We start from the raw sequence: 7,241 nt of genomic DNA, 5'->3' as shown, positions 1-7,241 counted from the left end.
AATAATACAGTTAAGGTTTTTATACCCTATGTCTTAGATCCAGGTAAGTATTTCGTGTTAAATGGGCGGGGTCCAAGAATCTTTTCGGATTCTAACGTTTCGTCCAGTGCTACACTGGACGTCTTTGCAGTCGCTCCTGGCGATGCTGAACATTACCAACTCTGATAACACCCTGCGTCGCCAGAACGTCCGAAGACATTCAGCGTAGCACTGGACGAAACGTAGGGGACCGAAAAGTTTCTTTCTTATGTCTCTGCCACTCTGTACTGGATGTCATAGCTGCCTTCTTTATTTCATACGTTTTTACTGCCCATGCTCGTCTCCCATTCCCTCACTCCCTCTGCACCATATAATAGAACACTCTGTTAGTCTGCAGAATCCTCCTCTTTGTTTCGATACTGCTCTACTCTGCAGCATTCCATTTAGCATCGCAATTGCTCCTCTTGCCTGCTGTATAATGCTTTCTACATCTGCTTCACAGCTTCGCGAGGTGTGGGTAATAGAACATAAGTACTTAAACTGCTTTACTGCTTTAATAATTTCTTCCTATAGCACTAAATCCCATCTCCTCTATACTACTAGATATTCTGACGTACTGTCCGCAGCTCGTGATCGTGCGGTAGCGTTCTCGCTTCCCACGCCCGGGTTCCCGGGTTCGATTCCCGGCGGGGTCAGGGATTTTCTCTGCCTCGTGATGACTGGGAGTTGTGTGATGTCCTTAGGTTAGTTGGGTTTAAGTAGTTCTAAGTTCTAGGGGACTGATGACCATAGCTGTTAAGTCTCATAGTGCTCAGAGCCATTTGAACCTTTTTCTGACGTACTCACATTTATTCTAAGCCCCGTCGTCAACAAGCTTGACATCCTACCTGTGCTGGATTACAGATCCTTACACTTACATAGATCTGCAGAAGAATTTTTGAGCATACATTGTTTTCGAACGCTCTCGAGTTAAGTCTATTAAACAATAATCAACACGGATTCAGAAAATGTCGTTCTTGTGAAATACAGCTATCTTTTCATTTGCACGAAATAAAGAGTGCTGTGGACAGAGGACCTCAAATTGATTCCACATTTCTAGATTTTCAGGAGACTTTTATACCATATCTCACAAGGACGTCTCATAATTTTGCTTGCCAATGTAACATCGCTTCAGTTGGGCTGGATTCGTGGTTTCCCATCACAAATGTAGCAGTACGTAGTAATCGACGGGCAATCAGAGCAACGCAGAGTGATACCCGGCATTCCCCAAGGAAGTGCTATAGTCATTCTGCTGTTCCTGAGCTACATAAACGCTTTATTAGACAATCTGAGCAGCTCTCTGAGACTGATATCAGATGACGCTGTCATTTACTGTCTAGTAAAGTCATCAGAGCAACAAAACCAATTGCAAAACGACTTAAACACGACATTTGAATGTTTCGAAAAGAGACAATTGTCTCCAAATAAGGAAAACTGTGAGTATTCACATGACTACGAGAACAAGTCTGTTAAATTTCTGTTAGACGATGAATCACACAATCTTAAAAGCTGTCAGTTAAACGAAATACCTTGGAATTACAATTATGGGTAACTTAAATTGGAAAGATCACACTATAATGCTGTGGGGAAGGCAAATCAAACACTGCGTTTTATTACCAGAACACTTAGAAAATGCAACAAATCTACTAATACTGCTTACACGAAGACTGTAAGTTTTCTGCTATAGCATTTCTGTGCGGTATGGGAACTATGGGAACCTTAAGAGAGAGAATTGACGGGGACATCGAAAAAGTAGAAAGAAGGGCAGCTCGCTTTGTATTGTCGCGAAATAGGGGCGGGAGTGTTACGGATATCATACGCAAGTTGGGATGGCAGTCCTTAAAATAAAGTTTTCTTGCGTTCCGGCGAGATAGTTTCACGAAATTTCAATCACCAACCTTCTGCTCTCAAGGTGCAAAAAGTTTATTTTCGCCAGCTCACATAGGGAGAAATCATTATCGTAACAAAATAAAAATCATAACTCGTATAGAAAGATTTAAGTGTTCACTCACCTCACGCGCTGTTTGAGAGTAGAACGATAGATGAATAGTCCGAAGGTGATTCGAGGAACGCGTTTGCAGGTACGTAAGTCTGAATAGTGAAGTACATAAATAGTATAACCATTATCAACAAAAACAAGCTTTCAGGCTTGTTACCATGGTTTTAATAGTGGTTCCTAAAATGCAGACAGGAACTGGCTAGCGAAATTCGATCGGAGTCATTTACTGGGCGATGGTCGGACTGCTGGCTACGTAGCTGACAGCTCACCGGTGTCAGCTAGCGGGATCTCACGCCAGTGGCGTGAGCGCGGCGGCCGAGAAGTGTCTCATGGTGGCAGCCAGAGCTGGATGCCCGCGGTTGGCGGCAGTGGCGCTCAGAAGACAAGGTTCTCATGAGAGTGCCTATTCCGGTGTCCGCAACTGAAAGCTCTTATCTAGAGTCGCGCCAGGATGTGCCCCTCTGCAGTCTGCAAGTCAATCCTCTTCACCTTAGGACAATCTGTCATCGTTGTGTAGACCTCCCTCTCTGGCCGTGCACCTGATTCGCCAGCTCTTGTCCTTCCGGTCAAACAAATTATTTTGCAACACCCTTGTTAACTATTACGTACTGCTCATAATCCTCGTGGCAGAAAGACCACACACAACACCCAATTAAGTTATTTCTAAAACTCATTCCCTCTGTTGGCAAGTTGCATGCTGTCCGTCAAGTGTTGACGAGTGTGTCCTGTGAATGCTTCTATTTATGAGCTCTGCCTTCTGCAAATATCGGCTTTTGTTCCAGATCTACAATACATGTTAGTGTCTACAACCGGTAAGATGCCGGTTTTTACACCCTGTGGCGTCCCTCACCATTGGATTCCAAACTGCACAGGTGTTCGCTGGCCTTAGTGTCAGGCAGACATTGTATCTGGGCAGTGGACTGTGCGTCTCGTTCGTCTGATAAAATACACTTTCGCTGCTGAAGATGACCCAGCAAAGGAAAATCCGCAGGATCAAAGTCAGGTGGTGTTCGACGCCAGTGTTCAGGCTCTGCTGGATCAGTCCATTTGAACAGTACTGATGTCAGAACACAAGCAAAAGGTACTGGTGCCCCAAGATGCATTTGCGACGTTCTTCAGCCATGTGCCAAAGGGGAAATTTGAGTCCAGTTGGATATGGGACTTAATTTAAAAGCTTAAATTTCAAGTACAGTTGCAATAACTACAACATTTTTGTACTGAAGTCATTAGCGATTCTTAACCACACATTCGCGGTTATTTCATTTGTGGACAAATATTTATTGGAACGATTTTCTGTCTATTACCGTATAATTTTACCCGTGTCAGTTTACGATTTAAACCACGATACACTCCGTACGTAATACAGTGTTCCCCAAAACTTGTGGAGGAAAGTAACATTGGCATTCTGTGTCACTACCAAGTAACGTGGACGACACATGCACAAAAAATCTACAATATACGAAGCTAACTCAAAGGGCACTTTTATTCAAAGACTGAAAGGTAGGAGCGGCATGAGGGACGTAAGGCGATGAGTAACTTTCCAAGTATACTTTAAAAACAAATTTACTGTTAGTCTCTTCGAAACTTCAAAACACTTGAACACAGATTGGCTGACCTGACATCCAACAATTTTAACTGCAAACACGGCCAATACAAGGAGCTGCAAAACAAAACGATAAACAGATAGTCACTTCTGAACACTTTCAAAAAACCTTGGTACTAGCATTAAAGATTTTACAACTCGGGTTTCTCACAGTAAAATAATATTGACAGTAAACAACACGTACAAAGAATTTCACGAATCAACAGGTATGATTTTTTTCTTTTAAGAAGGAATAATTACAACTCACAATTCAACAAACAGCTGGATAGAGAAATCGCGGAACATAATCAATTAAACAAGACATAATCCTTCGATGCTTACGAATCTATGGAGAACCAAGAGTTCAAATTGTGGTGGGAGGAGGGTGTATAGGTCGTAATGTCCGTATTAGTTTTACAAATAGTTAGTCATTCAGAGCCCTTGGTTGCCTTTCTCCTTACAATAGTCGGCCTCATGAACCTGCGTAGAATAACTTACGATATCTGTGACATGAACCTATTAGCACCAGGCATAAACAAGAAGTCACACCGCTTAATTAAGATGTTTAATGACGGCAACAAATATATTTAGTCCCCCCCCCCCCCCCCCCCCCACACACACACACAATTTGAAAAGTGGTTAAAAGTATTAGAATTACCCCTAGGCATTAACCGTTACAAACCCATTTCATTTCAATCTTTTAAATTAGTCTTCTGTGAATTAAGCTAATACGTGATTGCTTCCTCTCATGCCAGCTTAACAATCCAACAATCTAAATTACTTCCAGACACTTTAAGTAAGAAGTAACTATTTGACTAATAAAACAGGAGCACCTGACTTCATGAAAAAATTCTGGAGTAACAGCGTGCAAATCGATTAAGCCAGTTACTACTATTTCACAGGCACTCAGCAAGTCAGTTGCTAGTTTCACAAGCACCTCCTCGGTTTACGAGGAGCAACAGGATCAGCCCACTTAGTGGTACTAGAATTAGAAACATCCACCCAGTTAATCATTACGTAATGGCTGAGTAAAACGAACTCCGTTTAAAGCACAAAATGTCGGACGTATGGTACAACAAACAACACACCACATGATAGTTCATTAAATCTGCACACCGAATTACACTACAGCCTTCTGAAGACATTTCTGAACAGGCAAAAGAACCTTTAAGAACACAACGTGGGCAAATCATTAATATCAGCCGGCCGTTGTGGCCGAGCGGTTAAAGGCGCTACAGTCTGGAACCGCACGACCGCTACGGTAGCTGGTTCGAATCCTGCCTCGGGCATGGATGTGTGTGATGTCCTTAGGTTAGTTAGGTTTAAGTAGTTCTAAGTTCTAGGGGACTTATGACTTCAGCAGTTGAGTCCCATAGAGCTCAGAGCCATTTTGAACCATTAATATCAAATCAGACCAAACAGCCGTTCCATAACATATACGCTCAATAGTGCAATGCGATCACAGAATAGTATAGAAGATAGTAACTGTACTTGTGCTTTTACTGTAACCAGGCTGTGGGACACACTAACGCTTTAAACAAGCGTTTAATCACCAAACCAACAACCGGTCACAGCTGTTCGCGAATATCAGTGCAAACTGGCCCCTCAGACTCGAGTACGGTACTCTCGTCGGTCTCCTACTCGGCGACCACGCCGGCTGCGCACAATCACAGCGGACAGCAAGGCCCTCACTCCACCGTCCAACCGCTCTCTCATTCTGGCCGCAGCCGCGTGAGCCGCCACCGCGCGAAGTCTCCTCGCACCACGGCGGAACCAAACTCGGACTCCAGAGCACCGATACGCCACGCGCACTTAGTCTTTCAGTCAAAGACTCAGATCAGCGTCTCTGATAGTAAGGCTGAACCACGGACGACCATCGATAAGCACAGTGTCACTTCTCTAGTCGCGAAGCCAGTGTGCGGGGCTCAAAAACAATAACACCAAAGCCATCGCGATTCATGTCGCCCCAGACCATTACAAAAGGTGGAAAATGCTTCTTAATAGGGTATGTGATTACAATGGACAGGAAAGCAAGCTTGGAAACGCACTAGCATGTTGGCTTCAAGGTTAATGAGGACTTCTTGTCATAAGGAGTTCTATTCCTCCACCAGACCGGTTTACAACTGCTGGATACTCGTGGATGGGTTTGGACGTGCTGCAGAACGCCTCCACAACGCATCTCACATGTACTCGATGGAATTTAAGTCGGAGGTATGGGCAGGCCAGTCCAGTCCACTCGCCGAATATCCTCTCGTTCAAACAGTTCGTCCACCATTGCTGTTCTATGCAGTCACGCATTCTCATCCACTAAAATTGTCCAGATGAGAATAGGACTCGCGCATTGAGAGTTCCGTACAAAATTATTTATGTAGACAGATACTTCATCCTTCCGGGAATAGAGACTCTCGACTATTTCTGCCTGTTGTCGACATTTTTTCTGACAAGATGTCAGTCCGAAGGATTGAAAGATTTTTCCAGAATGTTTTACTTTCAATGATATACATGTGCCACAGTGTCATGCAGGAAGCAGGCGACCTTTATTATAATAAAGCAATAATATTTCATTCAGGCTGACTAAATCGAAAAGGTAAAAGTCAACCTTCAGGCAAGGAATGCCTGTATTTCTCATATGACGCGTTTCGGAATTTATCCGTCATCAGACATCCAGGAGCGATTACTGAACTTAAAACGCCTTATCTACATGCAGTAATCGCTTTTAGATATGTAATGATGAATAAATTACGAAACGCATCATATTAGCAATGAAGTCATTTCTTGCCTGATGTTCGACTTTTACCAGTGCGACCCGTCAGCCTGAATCCAGAACTACTGATCGTTTTAATTAAGTTTGACGTTAGATAACAAATGACAAAAGAAATATTTTTTTTCGTGTGATATTTTTACAAAGTAACAATTTTCGAATTTTTTTCCTGTGCTTGTAGTGTGAAGCCTACTTCTTTCCAAATTTCATCATAGCAGATCAACGAGAGGTACCCTGTAGGTTTTGATGAGTTTTGTAATATCAAAATGTATGACCTAAACGGCCGTAACTTTTGAATGCATTGCCTGAGAAAATTCAATTTTTTACACCGCCAAGGAACGATATACCTCCGTGAGTGACATACATTTCAGCTTAATACGTTTACCCGGTACTGAGAAGAAGAGTTTCTACCAGTGCGACAGACAACAGAGCGAACCTATAAGGGTTCAGCTTCCACTAACTGATGCGTCCCTGAAAAGGTGCACATCGGGAAGGATTACAGTGTCACAATAACATCGACTGCTGAGTGTAATACGTTCAATGATGTGGTGGCCACTACCCCCCCCCCCCCCCCCCGCACACACACACACACACACACACACACACACACACACACACACACACACACACACACACACACACACACCGTAACACGTACACCACCAAAACGATCTTGTTCGACAATGTGCCAGGGTGCACTAAGTTTATCCACCTCTCGCCATTTGAAGCCACGTCGTGGATCACTACTCACAATTATTCTCCTCTCATCCTCGAAGAGTATGCAAGCCCACTGCACGTTACTCCAGTCATTACGCTCTTCACACCATCGCAGACGTTGTCGCCAGTGTGCTGGTGTCAACGGAACACAACGCACTGGTCGT

The sequence above is a fragment of the Schistocerca nitens genome, chromosome 1 (assembly GCF_023898315.1).
Source record: "Schistocerca nitens isolate TAMUIC-IGC-003100 chromosome 1, iqSchNite1.1, whole genome shotgun sequence".
NCBI lineage: Eukaryota > Metazoa > Arthropoda > Insecta > Orthoptera > Acrididae > Schistocerca > Schistocerca nitens.
Note: the sequence above shows the minus strand (reverse complement) of the source record.